The sequence below is a fragment of the Quercus suber genome, unplaced genomic scaffold (genome assembly GCF_002906115.3).
Source record: "Quercus suber isolate HL8 unplaced genomic scaffold, Cork oak 2.0 scaffold_99, whole genome shotgun sequence".
NCBI classification, from domain to species: Eukaryota; Viridiplantae; Streptophyta; class Magnoliopsida; order Fagales; family Fagaceae; genus Quercus; species Quercus suber.
The window spans coordinates 983,131-1,005,231 of NW_027069564.1; the positions used below are offsets into that span (position 1 = coordinate 983,131).

The 22,101-nt window shown below is 35.2% G+C and overlaps 2 pseudogenes; both read right to left on the reverse strand.

The window, feature by feature from the left end:
• Nucleotides 1–5,789: 5,789 nt before the first annotated feature.
• Nucleotides 5,790–7,045, reverse strand: LOC136061199 (receptor-like serine/threonine-protein kinase SD1-8; annotated as a pseudogene).
• Nucleotides 7,046–8,667: 1,622 nt separating this feature from the next.
• On the reverse strand, nucleotides 8,668–20,783 carry LOC112006046 (G-type lectin S-receptor-like serine/threonine-protein kinase At1g11330; annotated as a pseudogene).
• Between the last annotated feature and the right edge of the window lie 1,318 nt (nucleotides 20,784–22,101).

Here is a 22,101-nt window from a genome sequence, read left to right on the forward strand (position 1 = left end):
TCGAAAATTAGACTAGATCGATCGAATCTCGGCCAAAACATTTTTCTGCAAAATTTTCCAACCCAACCCAAGCCCATTAAGCCCATTAAGGATTAGGGTTTCAGATCTACTTCTCCCACTATATAAAGGAAACCCTAGCCATGTTTTAGAGTAGCTTTGGATGCTCTTGTTGCTCATATTTGCGGTTTGTGTGAATCTCTTGTGAGATCCTTAAGGAGCTTTCCTTCACATAAACTTAGGGTTTTCAAGGTAGAGATATTATCAACACTTTGATGATCAACTCAGTTGCTGCCATTGGAGCTTAAAGAAACACAAGCAGGAGTGCTTGTATCTCGTGGAGAATCTAAGAAAGAAGGAGTCCGTGGATTCGGAGTTTGCATGTGGTCGTGTCAGTAAGTTCTACTGATGGGTAGCATTAGAAAGTCAAGCGGGGAGCTTGTAAGTTCTTTTGTATGAACTTCGATTCTTTCAAGATGGTAGATTCAAGTTTACCTTAAGGATAGCTAGGTTAAATCCTCCCCAAGTTTTTTACCGGTTTGGTTTTCTTGAGTGATCATATCTTTGTGTTCTTTATATTTCTGCTGCTTTATATCTTGATATGATTATTTGATTGTGTTAACCTAGATTTGTATAATTTGATTAAGTTAATCACTTGGCTAATAAACTAGATTAATCCAATTGTTGTGTTTTAAGGGGTCTAAAAATTTAACAAGGATGACTTTGATCAGCAATCTCTGCAATTGCTAAGTAGGATTTGTTAGTAGTACTGTCAATCCTGCGGTGGAAGAATCCCAAAGAGAACCTGCGTTTAGCAGAAACAATGTAATTCGAGGAATTGAGCGTGTCACTAGGATTGAGACTGCCACCAGTGGCTGTGGATGATATCCGCGCTGATGGTACGTACACCCATTTTGCAGCATGAGGAGTCCACAAGCATGGGAAGAAGAGCAAGGAAACAAATTTTAGGTATACAAAGTTGGTATCAGTATATGATTGATACAACTGAATTTTTCACAAGGATACTACTTGAATGATGCAGCTAGCATAGAAATGTAGCCAAGGTGAAATTTTGGAGTAAGTGGATCAATGCATAGTAAGATATATATCTTATGGAATGATCGCCTAATGAACAAAAGGAAATTTCGCTGAAGTGTGATGCGCATGAACCTATGGCATATGACCCCATCGCACACATCGGGTCAATAATTATGTGTGAAATAGTGACGCTTGACCATATGTATCCATTTTATTAATTTATTTTAGGGTATGTGTGAATTTGGTCTATTATCTTTCAAATATGTCAATTTGGGTTATTAGTCATGTCTGTCATTTTCATCCGTTATACAATGATAGTAACCATTTTGACACAATAATAAAAAGTTAACTAAATTGAGATGTTTGAAAGGTTATATAACAAATTAGATGCAGCAGAAAGATTCAAGGTCTAATACATAATTTACCTTTATTTTATTTGCGGCTAAAAGATAATTTAGTTAGTTGAAATTTAATTTAACTGAAAAATTAATCATTAAGAAAAGAGATTAGACAAATTAATCATTAATATTTCCCCTTTTTTCCACTTAGACGTCCCTCCATTTATTAGAGAGAGTCAATCTAGTACTTCACATCAAATTTATTAGCAAACCACACCGTTTAAAAAATCGTGTTTTTTATTGAAAACATTAATGAGATAGCCCCATTTAATAGACCTCCATGTTTGATTAGTATTTATTTCTAAAACGAAAGTTCAAAGTTAGAAGAACTTCATTTCTTAACATATTTGGGAAGCTCTTCCCCCCACCCATTATCGTTGCCGGAGGGAGAGAAGAAGAAATGTTTATTAAATTTAAATGAGGGTTTTAATTTTAAATAACGTTTATTAAAAAAATGGTTAATTACACTTCTCTATCGGATTTTGAAAAAATGACACTACACTCTAAACTTGAGGGGAAAAAACACTTCCCTCTCTTGAGATTTGAATAAATTAACACTGCCCTCATTTTGTCTATGTATTTGTAATGAAATATTCTAAATTTTTATAAGAATCTCTTTACAAAATTTTAATACTAATGGCTAGTATAAAAATAACTGATAAATTTATTTAAAAAAATGCAAAATTTATCAAGCACCAAAACACTTGTAATGGCAAATCTCTCAATAGCCCGTTGAAAAAAAAAAAAAGCAACAGTTTCACTTAATATCTTAATATATACTTTACTTAAAAATTTAAAATAATGAATTTTAATTATGAAATGAGATAATTCTAGAAATCTTCCCTTAGTAAGTGATAGGTTAGTATGAAACATTTTTAATATTAATTTATATAATTTTGGTCAATTGCATTTCAAGAAGAGAAAAGTGTTTTTTCCTTTCAAGTTTGGGGTGTAATGTCATTTTCGTAAATCTCAAGGAATGAGAGTGTAATAACCCCTTAAAAATGATTTTTTTTTTTTTTTTTTTTCAAATGCACTTGATCAATTTCCATCACTTTAAAAATTAATAGAACTAATATACATAGGACAATAGGAGTCAAATTTTATCTCCTGTGATAGCTTAGGGGTTTAAAACTTTAAATTTCAGTAAAGGGGGCTATGTTTGCATATGACCCAAATTCAAGGGGTGTTAATGTAGTTTGCCCTTTTTTATTTGCACAAATTTTGGTTACAAACTTGATTGTAGCCAATGGCTACAATTCCACTTACTATTTATTTATTGGATGTAAATGTTGACAAATCCACTATTAAATTTTATTTTCTTCTTATATCTTCTATGCTGCAAAATTTCTAAAAGATTAAAAATCATCAATTAAATATTTAAATTTCATGTTTTTGTAGCATAAAAATATGCATAAAGAATAGGTTTATGGAATGATGTATTTATTTATTTTTTATATTTTCTAACTTTAAGTCTTGGTTTGTATTTTTTTATTGTTATTATTTTTTAATTTACCTAAATGGAGTATTTTTATTTTATTTTAGTTACTATTTATAATTATGAAATATATTATTTAATTAATTAATAAACCTACAATTCAACCAATGAAACACTGTTTAAACTAGTGAACAAGTGAACCAATTCTTTAGTCAGTTCAACCCCTAATACAGTTTTGATACCTATGTTGCTATGCATAGGAGTCAATTTTATCTTCTATGATAGCATAGGGGTTTAATACTTTAAATTTAAGTAAAAGGGGCTATGTTTGCATATAACCCAAAATTCAAGGGGTGTTTATGTAGTTTTCCCTTTTTTATTTGCACAAAGTTTGGCTACCAACTTGATTGTAGCTAATGATTACAATTTCACTCAATATCTATTTGTTGGATGTAAATTTTGACAAATCTACTATTAAATTACATTTTCTTCTTATATTTTTCATACTCTTAAAATTTCTAAAAAATCAAAATCCATGTCATTTATGAAATGTTCAAATTTTGTAGTCTAAAAATATGCACAAAAAATATGTTTATGAATCAAATAGTAAATAACAATCTGATTAACCTGAAATTTAACATTCATGTTAAAAACATTAAAAAGAAAAAGAAAAAAAAAACACATACAATTCAACTACTAGTTTTTTAAAATTTATAATCTTGTTAATTTTTTAATAAGAGTTGTAGTTATTAATTACAACTAAGTTTCTAGCCAAACTGTCCTTTTTATATTAAGAATTTAACATATGCGCAATTTTATAAAATTCTCTTCTTTTAACCTATTGATAGTGGATCATAAGAACTACTCAATTCCCCATATGAATACGGTGATCCTTCTCGATAGATTGCCCAGGGGACCCTCAACAGCCTTTGGAATGAGTCATGGTGCACAGTATATGTGCATACACATGCACTTTTTATAGCATACTCGCACATAACTCGTACTATTGGTATCGCATGTATTGACGTGCGACTCGAAGTTCTTTTTGTGAGATATGTTATTACTTTTTAGATTTCTTCCCCATGCTAGAGGCTTTGGTCCACAAAAACTCCCTCTATTATTAAAGAAAGAGTTGTGCTATGTCTGAAATTGATATAACCTTTTTACCGACTTGGAACTGTTTTTTATTTAAAATTTATTGTAAAATTGTCGTGAACATAACATTATCCATTAAAAAAAAAAAAAATAGTAGTAGCTCACACAGATAAAAAAAGGAGATCTCTAGGACCAAAATGTGCGTGAAGGAGAGAACTCTTGTATTTAGCTATGTATGTGTTTGCTATTTGCTTCAAAATGTGAGTGAATTATTTTATATTTTGTGAGAGCTAAGTAAATTAAAAAATTATAGGAAAAATTTTAATTTCTATTTTAGTATATAATTGTTTTAATAATTTTTTCAAATTTTTTTTGGTTTTATGATTTTAATTTTATACATGTGTTTTTTCCCTTGAAATCTACCACTGCCTCTACATTGTGCTTTAAACATTTTATGAGTATTATTGTACTACTTTGGGTGTTAGTTTTTTCTTTGGGCTCACAAAAATGTTTTCTTTTAAAAATGGAGAGAAAACTAAGTAGGGATGCATTTTTTTTTATTGAAAAAAATTCCCATGGGCATGTGCATATGGGCTTTGTCCAATTGCCTTTTTTTTTTTTTTTTGGCAAAAACGTTTGCCTCTTCTTTCTTTTATTTTTTTTTTCTTTTGATTTTCTAGGGCCTGGGTGTGATAGTTGATTTATTATATAATAAAGATATATGAGTAAATTTATTTAAACTTATTTTTTCTATCCCTCCACTTTTCCACTCCCAATCAAAAAAAAAAAAAAAAAAAGAGAAAAAGGAAAATATTTTCTACCCTCCTACTTTTCCATCCTCTCACCATTTTCTATTTTTCCACTTTTTCACCCCTCTAATGAAACGAACCCTAACTCTCCATAGGTTGAAAGATTAGCACACCAATTAACTTTTATGTGGAAATTCTTATGCATTATCTTCCATGAAAGCATTAAAAGTGGTGTATATTTCACATCCCGTTTGAAACTACGTACATTTATTTAAAGTACAAGTATTTTCTTTAATTTTTCAAATATAAAACTTTTTAAAATAATTAATTTTCAAAAAGTTGAAAAATAATTTGTTCGTAAAATAATATCGTGATTGACAAAGGCTAATTTGTACGTAAATTAATTTTTTTCTTTTAACAAAGGCTATTCGATGACAATATCGTGATTGACAATAAGACAGTCAACTGTGTCATTTTTACGTGGAATTATGACCAAGAGAACATAATGTTTATACCTTCGTGGAAAGTATACACAAGCTTTTCTAGCATGGGTCCCTATTTTCCAACCTGTTGCAATGAAATTCCTTTCGTAGAATTTACTACAAAGGAGAAGCAGTGCCAGCTTTAACATAAAGCTTACATATAGTAGAATTTACCACGCATTGAATCACTAATTAAGATACGCATATCATTTAATGTCTTATACGCACATCATTTAATGTCTCCCATTTTTGAATGTTAACTTTGATGCAACCACAAGTAAGGAAAAGCATGCATAGCGAAAGTAATTAGATATCATGAAGGAGAAGTTATATTTGAATAGAGTTATTCAAATTAAAGGAAGACCAAGACCCTCCTATTGCAAAAGCCCAAAAAGTTGCATTGGTAGCAGCCAAAATACGGTGTTTCAAAATTCAAAACTTGAGTACAGTAATTTGGCAAGGAAAGTTGTGGCTTCCAAATAATTTCATTGATGAGGAAAACTATGATGTGTCATGCAAGATCACAAAAGAAAATCATTCCCTAATCGGGCATCCATATCAGAAATGGACAAGCCATTCACTGTATGAAGTTCTAATTCATTATTAGGAGTATTCGCCTCAATTGCTTTCTTTCCATAGAAAATGCTGGTTTTTTAGATAAAGGCAATTGTGTACTTTCATTTGTCAACATGGATAGCATATCTGACATGGTAGGACGCTCAACAATACCATCTTCCATACATAAGAGACTGACATGAATGCATCTCAATACTTGATACTCAACACATGAATCCCTTATTGTTAGATCAACTAATTCTAGCCCTTTACCTTCTTGCCACAAATCCCATGCCTGAAGAGAAAAAAAGTAAAGGTAATGGTCATTTAAAATGTTGGGAACAAACAACCATGAAAGTGTATATGATTTAAGTCTATATATATTACATACAGATCCAACTAGATTGAGCGCATGTTCAGCATGATAGAAGCTATTATTTCTTTTACCACTCAAGATTTCAAGCATTAAGACTCCAAAGCTATAGACATCAGATTTGATTGAGAACACACCCTCCATAGCATACCTAGGAGACATATATCCGCTACACCAAAACAGAAAATAAACATTATCGTTTCACTAATTAAACATTATAGGAGCACTAATATTGTTCAATTAGCAGCAAATTAAATGCAAGACTATGGATGTACTGTCCACTTCTTTTAGAAGAATGATGTCTAGTTAACTTACTATGTACCAACAAGATCTATTAGTATTTGCTTCCAGTTCATTTTGTTTGAAAATTCTTGCCATTCTAAAATTAGAAATCTTCAGATTCATACTTTCATCAAGGAGTATGTTGCTAGCTTTTAAATCTTTATGAATAACTTTCAACCTTGAATATTTATGGAGATAGATCAATCCTTGAGCAATTCCTTCAATTATACTGAAACGTTCTTCCAATCTAGTAGCTTGCTTCTATTCGAATCTACCAAAATAAGAATTTACTTAAAAAAATATATAAATTGGTTGAAGAAAACAAATGTTTTCATAGGAAAAATTTAAGATAACAAAACTGGATGTTTTCAAACCAAATAGAAAGTAATTCAAGTTTTTGTTGGGCAAGACACCAATCTGTAGCGTCTACTCTAGAGGCGGGCCAATGACCCAATGCAATAGACTAGTTTTAGCAGTGCTAAGCTTGGATATAGCGGCGTGTCAATGAACTGCTGCAATATGTACTCCTTTTTGCGGCGGGATGGACCGCTGCAATAGACCTTTAAATTTCCTAGCCCCAAAATTTCAGATGATTAAATGGTAAATTACACCTGATTGGCATGAAAATTGGCATGCATGTTAATAACATATAGAACATGTAATCCAGTGGTTGGATTTTTAAAATATGAATTTAATAATAAGTTATTGGTTGGTGTAACATTTTTTAGAGTTACATTAGGTGTAACTTGAACCCAACCCTATATTACTTAATTCAATGTAAATTTTGAAAATCTACCGTTAGATTACATTATCTTTATATATTTTTCATGTTTACAAAATTTCAAGGTGATCAAAGAATAATAGTCACGTCATCAATCAATTGTTTAAATTTAAGTTTTTGTAGTTTAAAATAACGCATAAAAGATGAGTTTCAAGATCAAATGGTAAATTACATCTAATTGGCATGAAAATTGGCATGCACATTAAGAACATATAGAACATCTAATCCAACGGTTGGATTTTCAAAATATGAATTCAATAATAAGTTATTGGTTGGTGTAATATTTTTTAGAGTTACATTAGGTGTAACTTGAACCCAACCCTATATTTATTAAATCAATGTGAATTTTGACAAATCTACCGTTAAATTACATTATTTTTATATATTTTTCAACCTTACAAAATTTCAAGGTGATAAAAGATTAATAGTCACATCATCAATCAATTGTTTAAATTTAAGTTTTTGTAGTTTAAAATAATGAATAAAAGATGAGTTTAAAGATCAAATGGTAGATTACATCTAATTGGCATGAAAATTGGCATGCATGTTAAGAACATATAGAGCATGCAATCAAACGGTCGGATTTTCAAAATATGAATTCAATAATAAGTTATTGGTTGGTGTAACATTTTTTAGAGTTACATTAGGTGTAACTTGAACCCAACCGTATATTTATTAATTCAATGTGAATTTTGACAAATTTACCATTAAATTACATTATCTTTATATATTTTTCAACCTTACAAAATTTCAAGGTGATAAAATATTAATAGTCACGTCATCAATCAATTGTTTAAATTTAAGTTTTTGTAGTTTAAAATAATGCATAAAAGATGAGTTTAGAGATCAAATGGTAAATTACATCCGATTGGCATGAAAATTGGCATGCATGTTAAGAACATATAGAGCATGCAATCAATCGGTTGGATTTTCAAAATATGAATTCAATAATAAGTTATTGGTTGGTGTAGCATTTTTTAGAGTTACATTAGGTATAACTTGAACCCAACCCTATATTTATTAATTCAATGTGAATTTTGACAAATCTACCATTAGATTACATTATCTTCATATATTTCTCATATTTACAAAATTTTAAGGTGATCAAAGATTAATAGTTATGTCATCAATCAATTGTTTAAGTTTAAGTTTTTATATTTTAAAATAATGCATAAAAGTTGAGTTTAAAGATCAGATGGTAAATTACATCCGATTGGTATGAAAATTGGCTATCATCAAACTAAGACCCCAATCAGTTTTTGGTATAGGCGGGAATTTGAACTCTAGATCTCTTATTCAACTATCAGATACTTTATCAATTAAGCTAACTCAAACCCACAATTACATGTAACTAAGTATGTATAGCAGTAAATATTTAAGTGAAAACATTCAATTCTTGGGAATATTTGTTGGTTACTAAGCTTAAACCAACATTAATTAACGTACTCAAGTGTATGAACTGATACTAAAAACATGCCTCTATCTTGGAACCATATTAGAAATTGACGCCCAATTTATCAAATTACATTTTGATTCTTTGTCAGATATATGCGCCTCAATTACTCGTCTTGCAAGAGAAAATGTAGGTTTCTTGGGTGACGGCAATGACAAATTGTCATTAGTCAACATAGCTAAGACATCTGACATTGCTAGCCAATCAATTGCACTATGTTCAACACATAGGAGACCAACATGAATGCAATGAAGCATCTGATCCATATATGAATCATCAAGTGCTGGGTTCATTATCAGAAATACATGTTGTTTGACATACAAGATTATACATGATCAGAAATACTAGCATTAAATATCATAGAATCATCTAAGCTCATAGTTGTTTGACATACATATCCTACTAGATTGAACAAGTGCTCCATCTTGAAAAAACTATTGTTCTTCCTTCCACTCAAGATCTCGAGCATAAGAACTCTAAAACTTTAAATATTAGATTTTATAGAAAAAACTCCTTCCATGGCATACTCAGGAGACATGTACCCACTACATCAAATTAGATTTTTTTTTTTTTTTTTAATTTTCAAGTTTATAGCTTCATTAATTATGTGGAAGCAATAATGTTTAACATTCAATTTCCCCTTTGTTTACGGTCTACTTCTTTATCGCATTCTCTCTGGTGTCCACAGCCAGCATCTGGAACTCCAATCCAAGGGAAGTAGTGATATTTGAATTTAATCAACCATCTAATTGGCTTTATTCCGTGACCAATTTGCTTGTAATTTAGCACTTAGTAACCCTGTATTTAGGTGGGAAAATTGTAAGGGTAGTGTGTGAGAAGATGTGAAGAAAAGCTCAAGAGTGTGCAAGAAAAACAGAGTCTCGCGACTAGGACTCGCGGGTGGTTCGCGACTGGCAAGCCGCGAAAGGCAGTCACGTGAGAGGCACACTGGGAAGCTGAAGGGTCGCGCCAGCTGTCACGCTATAGGACAAAAGTTATAGTCTGGCCAGGCCGTTACGTCGCGACTTGATTTCGCGACTTGGCCAAGCCGCGAGATCAAGTCGCCAACTTGCCCTGTTTGGCAAAAACTGACGTTTTGCATTCTCTTCTTACCCTACTATATATACACCATTATACCCATCATATTGAGAGAGCTTCTAGAGAGAATTTTGTGAGAGAAAACCCTAGAGAAATACAAGATTGATTCATCCCCAATCTTCATCTAAAGAGACTCTACAAATTCCTCTACTCTCTTCCTCTCCATTGTCATACCCTTGAGAAGTCATTTACCAAACCCTTGTCTCACCACACCTACGTTTGTGAGAAGGTCCATTTGGTGCTTTGGGAAGCAGTTTGGAAAGGAATCAATATACATTGGTTGATGCTATGGTCAAGTAGCGGAATCCGGGAAGCTAGAGAAGAAATAGGTTCGGCGTAACCTCGTTGGAGCAAGAAGCTTGGAGGGTTTAGGTACTTGGGTAGATTAGGCTTGGAGGGTCTTCTGCTGTTCATGTATCTCAACTACATTCTTTAGTGGATTATTTGACCGCTTGGAGGGCGGCAGAGAGGTTTTACGCTGAGGACTTCGGTTTTCTCTTCGATAACACATCGTGTGTTGTCCGTGTGTTTGCATCTTCTTTCCCTTTACCTTTGCCTTATATCTACTGCTATGGATGTGTTTATATTTGGCTTAGATTGTTCTATCAATTCTGTTATAAGCTTATTATCATATTCCGCACATTAATTGTTTGATATAAAGCTTGAATTGGTATTTTTGTAATTTGGGGTCTAAACGTTGAAAGATGTTTTATACCCTTTTTAAACTTTCAATTGGTATCAGAGCGGGTACACTTGTTGTGGTGTTAATAACTAAGTGTGATCCTTGACCCCTTATTGTGATGGATAGGTCTCAATCTCTCATTGCTCCACCATATTTTGATGGTAATAACTATGCTTTTTGGAAAGTCCGAATGAGGGTGTTTTTGTGTTCTATGGATGAAGCTGTGTGGGATGCAGTTGACATAGGTTGGACAAAGGCAGTGGATGCTAAATCCACTTGGGACAAGGCAACTCTTGTGGTAGCTAATGCAAACAGTAAAGCATTGAATGCCATTTTCTGTGGTATCTCTCCAGAAGAATTTCACAGGATTTCTCATATTACTGTTGCTAAAGAAGCATGGGAGATTCTGGAGACGACATATGAAGGAACTAAGAAGGTGAAAGACACTAAACTTCAAATGCTGACCACTCGCTTTGAGCAGCTAAAGATGGATGAGGATGAGTCTTTTGACTCTTTCTATAGTAAACTAAATGAGGTGGTCATTGGAAAATTTAATTTGGGGGAAAAGACGGAAGAGTCTAAAGTTGTAAGGAAGATCCTTCGGTCACTACCAGAAAGTTTTCGTGCTAAAGTTACAACCATTGAAAAGAGCAAAGATCTTGATGAAATCAAGGTTCAGGAGCTGGTCAGTTCTCTACAGACATATGAGTTGTCTCTTCCTTCAGCAAAGAAGAGCAAATCCTTTGCTCTTAAGATAATTGATGAGAGGATAGGGTCTCATGAATCTTCAGAAGAGGATACAGTAGATAATGATGTGGCGTATCTTGTAAAAAACTTCCGGAAATGCCTAAAGTTCAAGAATAGTGGAAAATTTGGTGACAAAAGAAAATTCTAGAGTGCCGAAAAAGAGAAGAAAGACTTCCGAAGAAAAGATGGTAAAGATTCCCAATCCTCACAAGGAATTACATGTTTTGAATGTAATGGGCATGAGCATTTTGAAAAGGAATGTCCAAACTACTTGAAGTCGAAGGGAAAGGTGTATGCCACCACTTTAAGTGATTCGGACTCATCAAATTCTAATTTTGACGAGAGCTGTGATGGAGAAGGAAATTTCTCCGCATTCATGACCATCGCTCATGTGGAATCCTCAGATGACTTGGATACACTTGCGGACTACGAGGGCATACTAGACCCAACTGTCAAAAGCTGAGAGTAGACAACAATGCAAGCGCACCTCGGTCACGAGGAAGAAGGAATGACAAGAGGTCTTGGGGTGGTGAGAAACCAAGAAGTCAAAACAATGATCTAGGAATGACGAACGTGATGAAGATGATCGGTGCCTTCACCACCTGCTTGGAGAGCTTCAACAGGAGGTTTGAAAGTCCTAACTCTCGTACCCGATCCATCAAGGATATCACCCCAAACGCACGTGATGTGTGGGTGACAAAGGGTACTCATGCATAAGCATTATAACATGTTCATGCATCAATTCTTCCTATGATTTGTGGATAAGATTGGTTAGTTGCTTTGTGTTTTTGAGCATTTGTTTAATTTGTGGTTTGTTTGTGTTTAAAATGCTTTTATTCTTTTTGTTTTTGATCTTTCTTCTACTGTTTTTGTGTCAAAAATCCAAAACCACATAAAAAGTTGAAAATCCAAAAAGTTTGATCACTTTGTTGAGTTTTGTCTCCAAGCATGTTTTGTCCTGTACCTTTGTACTTATGGCTTTGTGCATTTAACGAGCTTAGCTTGTCTCTCATGCACTCATATCTTTGTGGAAGAAATTTTGAAATCTATGTGATTGTTGTAAATAGATCTTCAACCTTGTCATGAATGATTAGTGAATGGTTTTGTTGATCTTGAGACATGCATAGACTCATGCCTATATATCTTCCCACCTTTTATTTTTATGCTTTAAAAGAGCTCTCTAAATGTAAATCTCCAAATGAAAAGAGATATAGAGCTGCAAAAGCCTATTGTACACACTGGTATTTGACTAGGAAAAAGGGAAAGTGACCAAAATAAAATGTGTGATGCTCAAAAAGCCAAAGGCTAATTCATCAATTGAAATGTCAAAAATTTCAGGCATCTATCTCACAATGAGATTCTCTTTGCTCAAATGTTGCAAACGATATGTTGAATATGGAGCCAAATGAAAAGCTTCAAAGAATTGTTATCAAGTACTTGTGGGAGGTCATATATGCATGTTTCTATAATTGAGATAGGTCACATTATTTAGTGCTAGTTGTGTATGCCTTGATTGAATTGATCATTGAAGCTTCACATTGGACTAAGAACTATCTCATTTTTGATATCCACACACATCACACAAGTCTATGTTCAACGAATGTCATATTCATTTGTGTGATTGTACTTGTTTAAACGTGTTTTCACATGCTCAATCTTTGTGGACAAACACAAAAAGATTTTTGAGTGTTTTGTTGTGTTTTTGAAAAGTACTTTGCTTTTACAAAATTGTAAAATTTTCTCAAAAACAGTGTTGCCCTGTTTTGACGACTAAGTCACGGGTCAGCACAGTCGCAAGCCCTAGTCGCGAGCTTAATCAGAGATTTTCGCAACTTACTGGCGAGTCAGCACTCTAGTCGCGAAAAATACTTAGAAAATTTTTGAAAAATTTGTGTTTTGCTCTTTTCGCGGCTCATTTTGGCAGCTTGTTCACGGGTGGAAGGTTCAATCACGAGGTTTACTCAGAGATTTTCGCAGCTCAGCTCATGACTCCTTCGCGGCTAAACCTTCCAGTCGCGAAAAAAAACACTTAGAAGATTTTTCTAGAGTCTTACCTTCACAGTGTTTCGCGGCTTGATCTGGCGACTTACTGGCGACTTGGATAAGTCGCGAAAAACGCGTGTTTTGCATTTTTGAAGACAGTCTAAGAACTGTTTTTCAATTTTCCCTCGATTTTTAGCAACTGTTCATTGCCTTCTTCACTCTCTCTCTCAAAGCTTTCGAATATCACTGAAAAATCCTTCATTTCTGCATCATCTCTGCACAAATCTTCAAGAAAAAGGTATGAGCTTTCTTGTTCTTTACTCCATTTTCATGTTTTATGAAAAATACTCTTGAATCTCTGTGTTTTACTGTTCGGATTGCTATGTGGGTATTCTGATCTTTTATGCTTAAAATTGGTGTTTTGATGGTGTGGTTTGTTCTCTTTTGGTAATGCCTAGCTTCTTGGGTTTACTCTATTATGGTATTTCATGTTTTTCATCTTCTCATTCATGGTTTTCATGTTTGACATTTGTTTTTCTATGGGTATATCCTTTGGGTATACAGTTTGTTGGATGCTATGTGATGTTTTCTCAAATGTAATGTGTGCCTGTCTTGTGTGTGACCTTGGTTATGTGGTTCAATCTATTTTGTGTGTGTATTTACACATCTTGAGCATGATCCTGCTTCTAGGGATTAACTTGCACATTCCATGTTCTGTTGGTTACATCTCAGTGATAGCTGTTTTCATCTGTCTGTATTAAAATTTCATCTTTACAGATTGAACTTGGTTAATCTGTGATTACTATGTTATATCTTGTTTCTTTGTCATCTATTCTTGGTTTGTGTTGTTGCTCAATACTCTGTTCTTCCTGATAATTACATGGTTACTAATTTGAGTATATTTCCACATATTGTTTTGTGTCCTTGTTGTGAACTTTTCTGAGTTTTTACAGATGGCTTCCACATCCTCTAAGAAGAAGACTCCTGCTAAGAAGGCTGATAAGAGATTAAAAATGGATAGCAACCTGTTTAGATCAGTCAAACATTTTGAGAGATACAGAGATTCCTTCGTAAAAGGAACAATTATCTAGGAGAGATTTGTGGATTTGCATGACTTGAGGGATACAGATTTGTGGAAGAGGCTAGGAGAAACTTCTGGGTGACTTACCTTTAGTGTGTGAACCTCTTATCAGAGAATTCTATGCCAATGCTGTGATAAGGGAGGAAGAGTTGAGTTGTTGGGTGAGGAAAAAGAAGTTTACCTTAGATGCTCATGACATTAATAAGGTTTTGGGACTGGAGGGTTTAGAAGATTATGAATTTACAAACTACAAGGACAGAATGGTCTCTCTGGAAACTGTCCAGAAAAAGATTGGTGGAGTTTTAGAAAGGAGATGTCTCAACACTTCTGACTTTCCCAAAGACATGAGGTGTTTAACAACAATTATGATGTACAATCTGTACCCTATAAGGAAGATGACTACATTGACGAATGCCAGAGCCATCTTTCTTATGGATCTTAAGGAAAACACTTTTATTGACATCAGTTCCCACATTTTTGACACTATAGTGGATGAAACCAAAACCACCTCGAGGCCCAAGCTGGTGTTTCCAAGCCTTCTCATGAGAATTTTCAAAGAAAAGAGGGTGGTAATCCCACAAGATATCAGTCCCATGCCTCCTTTATCAGCCATCAACAAATTTACTCCAGTACGGATCCAGAGTCGTCTTCCAGGTGAAGAAGAAGAGGGTGTCCATGAAGAAGGAGATCCTATGGAGACTGAAGCAAAAGGAGCAGGATCAGTTTCCACACATAGAGTAAGAGTCAAAAGGAGCAGACCCTCTACCTCATCATCTGTTCCTCCTGATACCCTTCAGATCATTCTGGAGAGACTTGATACTATCCGTGATGTTCAGAATCAACAGACAGAGAGGATGACAGTAATGCAGGACCAGCTTGATGTACTTTCTGCAAAGTTTGATAGCATTCATACCAGCCAGGATCACTGACTCTTTGGCCATTCCGGTCAAAAAGGGGGAGAACTTTTGGGGTAGCTCTTGAGGAGGAGTTTAATTATGTTATGTTTCTTCTTTAAGTATGATACATTTTTCTTGTTTTAAATATATGTGCTTTAAGTTTGGTACACTTGTGAATCTTTGGGGTTTACTTATATAGTATGATGTTATTCAGCTTTAAGCATTGTTTGTTTGTGATTTGTACCCATTGTTGCTTTTGTAAGTTTTGAGGGTTGTTTCTAGCACTTTTGCATGATTGTAGGCTTGTATGGTTTGTGCCATGTATTTGCAAAAACTTTGCATATGCAGTCTTTGTGCTTTGTGTTTTGGTACTTGTTAATACTTTGCATTACCCTAAGTACAACACTCTTGTGCCCTTGTAGGATTGTTCCTAGATGCATATATGTTTGTATGCATTGGTTGAGTGTTGGACTTGCAAATGATTCTCTTCAATTGAGTTTATCATTTTTGCATGTCCGGATGTTCATTCCTTGTGTGAATGAACATAGTAATCACTTTTGCTTAAGTGACTACTGGTGTTGATCTTGCCATGAATTATTACTTTTATGCCTATGTTCATTTTTGCTTGATCATGCTTATTTTGCTCCATATGCATATTAAGTTTTCTGCGTATAATGATATTGCTATGTTGTTGTGTTTCAGGAGTTACTTATTCATATGTTCAAGAGCTTTTCAGAATCTAGAGTTAGGTGTGAGTGAGTTTTCTAACCATTCCCAACTCACGTTTAAGTCTAGAGTTTGTTGTAGGGTTTTGTCATGAAATAGCCAAAGGGGGAGATTGTAAGGTTGAATTTAATCAACCATCTAATTCGCTTTATTTCATGACCAATTTGCTTGTAATTTAGCACTTAGTAACCCTGTATTTAGGTGGAAAAATTGTAAGGGTAGTGTATGAGAAGATGTGAAGAAAAGCTCAAGAGTGTGCAAGAAAAACAGAGTCTCGCGACTAGGACTCGCGGGTGGTTCGCGACTGGCAAGCCGCGAAAGGCAGTCACGTGAGAGGCATACTGGGAAGCTGAAGGGTCGCGCCAGTTGTCACGCTATAGGACAAAAGTTCCAGTCTGGCCAGGCCGTTACGTCGCGACTTGATTTCGCGACTTGGCCAAGCCGCGAGATCAAGTCGCCAACTTGCCCTGTTTGGCAAAAACTAACGTTTTGCATTCCCTTCTTACCCTACTATATATACACCATTATACACATCATATTGAGAGAGCTTCCAGAGAGAATTTTGTGAGAGAAAACCTTAGAGAAATACAAGATTGATTCATCCCCAATCTTCATCTAAAGAGACTCTACAAATTCCTCTACTCTCTTCCTCTCCATTGTCATACCCTTGAGAGGTCATTTACCAAACCCTTGTCTCACCACACCTACGTCTGTGAGAAGGTCCATTTGGTGCTTTGGGAAGCAGTTTGGAAAGGAATCAATATACATTGGTTGATGCTATGGTCAAGTAGCGGAATCTGGGAAGCTAGAGAAGAAATAGGTTCGGCGTAACCTCGTTGGAGCATGAAGCTTGGAGGGCTTAGGTACTTGGGTAGATTAGGCTTGGAGGGTCTTTTGCTGTTCATGTATCCCAACTACATTCTTTAGTGGATTATTTGACCGCTTGGAGGGCGGCGGAGAGGTTTTACGCCGAGGACTTCGGTTTCCTCTTCGATAACACATTGTGTGTTGTCCGTGTGTTTGCATCTTCTTTCCCTTTACCTTTGCCTTATATTTACTGCTGTGGATGTGTTTATATTTGGCTTAGATTGTTCTATCAATTCTGTTATAAGCTTGTTATCATATTCCGCACATTAATTGTTTGATATAAAGCTTGAATTGGTATTTTTGTAATTTGGGGTCTAAACGTTGAAAGGTGTTTTATACCCTTTTTGAACTTTCAATTTATGTATTGGCTTTGGTGATTGGGCAGCTTTGGACTTTTATGGAGCTCTTAGGTGTCGAACATATGATATGTCAATCTCTAAGGTATGTTTACATCCTGATTGAAATTGTGAGGGACTTTCTTGACCCATTTTGATTTTTTTTTTTCTCTCTGTTTTTGTGTGTGTTTGTTGTTTTATATGACTTCTTGCACAAAGATTTTAAAATTCTATAGTCTTTAGACCTATTGAATTCAGTTGAATTTCTGTGAAAAGGGAACTATTCTCTATTTGGAATATAGTTAGACACTAGTTTACTCTGTACATTCAAATGTTTTATTGTTGACATATAATTTATGAGAATTAAAATGTGGTGAAAAAAAAAATGAGAGGCTCTATGAAGAGAAAGGAGTTTGAGAGGTGCGCTCCATGTTAATTTCATTTTGGTCAGACACCTGGCAAGTAGGTATGATTGCCTACAGTTATCAATATATAGCTTTCAGTCACTATTAGTAATGTTTGTCTTTTGCTTGACATCACCAAATTCTCACATGAAGAAAGTCCTGCTATCATGTGAGAACTTTTGCCATCATATAATGTAGTCCATTTTTAATGGTTTAAATATGAATTTCCCAGCAATGCTTTCTTTTATTTATTTGTTTATTTTGTGAAAGTTGGTGTTAACAAGTTATGCCCATTTTTTATTTTCTTTTCTTTACATTTTAGTGGATTGACAAAATTGGGGGTGTTCAACAACTTGGGGACAAACTTCTCAGATTTACCTGCTCAGGTTTCACCATTGTATCACTGAGATGGTTTAACACAACTTTATGCACCAACGGAGTTTAGCAGTTCGAAGTACTTTTTTGGCTGTAGCCTATACTCGATTGCACCACTTGATCTACTACAAGTAAGTGGTTTCCTCTACTTTCTTGTTAATGTATTTGATAGTGCATGGTTTACTAAAATCAAAGTCATTCATGGTGCAATTAATAGATCTAGTTCTATGACATAAATATTTCAATATAGAACAATCAAACAACCTATATATGTACACCTCAACATAGCTGGATGCTTCATAATTTTGTTTCACTTCCTAGTTTGTGATTTGTAATGATGATGAATGAATAGCTAAACAATAAGTCAATCTCATGTCCATGACGACTAGGCTATGCTGCAAATTAGTGTGTTTTTTGAAAACGAATCTTTGTGGAGTAAGATACTTGAAAATTCTCTTCAACTTAGTTTGAAACAACTTAGTATTATGATTTTTATTTAGATTTCCTAATCCATTAATGTTGTTAATTTCAATTACAAGATTCTGAACTACTCCTAAGAATTTATAAATTTGATTGGGTATGTGGTGATTGTACTCAGGTGTGGAGGTCCTTCATAAGCCATCTGGCCTGGGGGGGAAAAAGGGCTATAGCTGCGTTTTTAAACGCGGCTAAAAATAAGTCCTATAGCCACATTAAAAAAATGCGGCTATAGCTTTCACCTATAGCTTTCACCTATGGCCACGTTTTGAACGCGGCTTAAGGTGAGAGGCTATGGCTGCGTTTGAAACGCGGCCATAGGACCTTGTCTTAGGCCGCGTTTAAAAAATGCGGCCATAGACCCCCTCTGGTCTATAGTCACGGGGTTTGGGCCACATTTGAAAATGCGGCCTAAAAAAACGTGGCCATAGGCCAAATCGGCCTATGGCCACGTTTTTTGGACCTAAGGCCGCGTTTTACAAATGTGGCCTAAGGCCTTTTTTTTTGTAGTGGATCAAAATGATACAAATATAGTAATATGTCTATTGTAATTAATTTACTTACTATGTCCCAACAACCCTTTTAGTATTTGCTTCCAATTCATTTTGTTGGAAAATTCTTGCCATACCAAAATTAGAGATTTTGGGGTTCATATTTTCATTAAGGAGTATATTACTCGCTTTCAAGTCTCTATGAGTTAATCCTTGAGCAACTCCTTCAATTATACTGAACCGTTTTTGCCAATCTAGTAGCTTGCTCTTATTTGCATCTGTCGAATATAAAAAGTTATAAATGATTAGTAACCTACTTTCAGTAAACTTATATAGATAAATATATAAATTTGTTGCCAAAATTAAATGAAGTGTTAAAATAAAAGGTGAATGTTTTTCAAACCAAATAGAAATGAGTCCAAGCTTTTGTTCGGCATATATTCGTAGATTAACATCCACTCTTCTTCATGAAGGCAAAATCCCAAAAGCTTAACAAGATTCATGTGTTGAATTTTAGATATGAGTTTTAACTTGTTCTTGAACTCAAGTATTCCTTGTCCTGAATTTCTCGATAGTCTCTTTATGGCTATTTTTTTGCCCTGTCAACAATTCTCCCAGCTGATATTTTGATAAAATAGGGTTTAAGCCAAGGTAAGACATAAATTAATTAAAACGTCTTTCTTTTGTATGTTATTGAGAGCTTACCATGCAAACTTCTCCAAAGCCCCCCTTTCCAAGCTTGTATTGCATTGCGAAGTTGTTTGTGGCCGTCATGACATATGCATAATTAAATACACTTAAATCATGCCCCTTCTTCCTATCATTTGGAATCTGATTGACAATAGGAGATTGATCCAAACTAACTAAATAAAGTAATTCATTTTCATCTTTTGTTACTGTTTGAAATACTGAATGATTGTATAGCATTTCATAATGAAAAAATATACATGCGATGCCTTTATATAGGAGGCATATGTGTGTGGTACAAGGAAGCATATGTGTGAGGTACAAGTAAAGTGTAGTACAAGTACAAGTGTGCTATACAAGTAAAGTAGCTAGGCCTAAAGCCTATAACATAATATACATTAACAGCCCCCCTCAAACTCAAGGTTGATGTGAGACCAATTTGAGGTTGTCAACCAAATCACGAGTGCGTCCCTTAGGAAGTGCCTTGGTGAAGATATCTACAAGTTGATCTTTGGAGGAGACGGAGAAAAGCTTGAGAGCACCATGGACAAGATGAGAACGGATAAAATGACAATCAATCTCAATGTGTTTAGTCCGTTCATGGAAGACATCATTGTGAGTAATATGAATGGCATTCTGGTTGTCACAATAAATGAGAGTAGCAGAGAATGTAGACACACCCAAATCCTTAAGAAGCCATTGTAGCCAAAGGAGCTCAGATGTGGTGTCAGCAAGAGCAAGATATTCTGCTTTAGAACTGGAGCAGGCCACGAAAGTTTGTTTCTTACTTCGCCAAGAAATCAAAGAAGAACCAAGGAGAAAGTAATAACCTGTAGTGGACCTACGATCAATGGGATCTCCTACCCAATCAGCATCAGAGAATGCACGAAGTACAAGAGGAGACTGAGCTGAGTAGAAAAGGCCATGGAAGAGAGAACCCTTCAAGTATCGTAGAATGCGCAGAATAGCAGCATAATGAGTCGATCGTGGAGCAGACAGATACTGGCTCACTTGATGAACAGCATAAGAAATGTTTGGACGAGTAACTGTGATATAAATTAGGCTGCCAACCAATCGTCTGTAAAGAGAGGGATTAGACAATGGTTTCCCCCTCCCCCCTGAGGGTGTCAGATGCGCATTAAGTTCAACTAGAGTGTTAACAGTCTTGCTGTCAGTGAGTCCAGCTCGAGATAAAAGGTCAGATGCATACTTGGCTTGAGTAATATAAAGACCATCTGTGGAACGAATGATCTCAAGACCCAAGAAATAGCTGAGATGTCCAAGGTCTTTCATCTCAAATTGCTGACTAAGAAAATTCTTGAGTTCTTGAATGCCACTGAGGTCATTACCAGTTATGATCATATCATCCACATATAGGAGAAGCAAAATGGTGCCTTTATCATTGCGATGAAGAAATAAGGTAGAATCATAAGGACTGGCAGTGTAACCCAAGCGAAAAATGGTGGAGCTGAACTTGGCAAACCAAGCTCGTGGAGCTTGTTTAAGGCCATAAAGTGCACGTCGAAGGCGACAAACCTTGTTTGTTTCAAACAAAAAGACCAGGAGGAGGTTGCATATAGACTTCTTCATGTAGATCCCCATTAAGAAAGGCATTTTTAACATCCATCTAAAAAAGATCCCATTTACTAGCAGCGACAACAGCTAAGAGTTCACGAATAGAGGAGATACATGCAACTAGAGCAAAAGTATCTTCATAATCAATCCCATACTTTCGTGTAAAATCTTTTGCAACAAGACGAGCCTTGTAGCGCTCGATGGACCCATCAGAGCGAGTCTTGATCTTATAGATCCACTTACAACAAACCACAGATTGACTAGGCGAGAGAGTAACCAGATCCCAAGTATGGTTTTTGGTTAATGCATCAATTTCCTCTTTCATTGCAATCTGCCATAAAGGGTCAGTAGAGGCCTCACGATAGGTTTGAGGCTCATGGAGTGTAGCAAGGGTAGTGTAACAATGATAGTTAAGTAAATGTGCAGGAATGGATCTTACCCAGGTTGAGTGGCGAGGTGGAATGTCTTGTGGAAGATCTTCAGGCAGAGCAGGAGCAGGGGACCTAGGCTCAAAGTGGGGTAGCTCGTCATCAACCTGTTCATCTACAACCTGTCTAGGAGAATCATCAAAAATATCTGGAGAATGAATAGAGAAGTCCAAATGAGGATCAAGGGTATCTGTAGAAGGAACAGGAGACTCATCTAGAAATATTTCTAAAACAGAAGAGTTAGTTAGGGAAGACCGAAAGTGAGAGAGTTCAATAAACAAGCAGTGTTCCCAAAAGACAACATTACAGAAACACGAAGATGATGAGAGACAGGATCATAGCATCGATACCCTTTTTGAGTTTCACCATAACCAAGGAAACAACAAAGTCTAGATCGAGGCTCAAGTTTGTTGTGCTCATGAGACTGAAGAAGAACGAAGCAAGCAGATCCAAAGGAGTGAAGGTAATGATAGTCAGGGGGTGACCCAAAAAGGCGCTCATACAGAGTCTGATTATGGATGACAGTGCTTGGAATGCGATTAATGGCATGAATAGCATGAAGAGTGGCTCCACCCCAAAATGGGGCAGGAACTTTGGCAGAAAGAAGA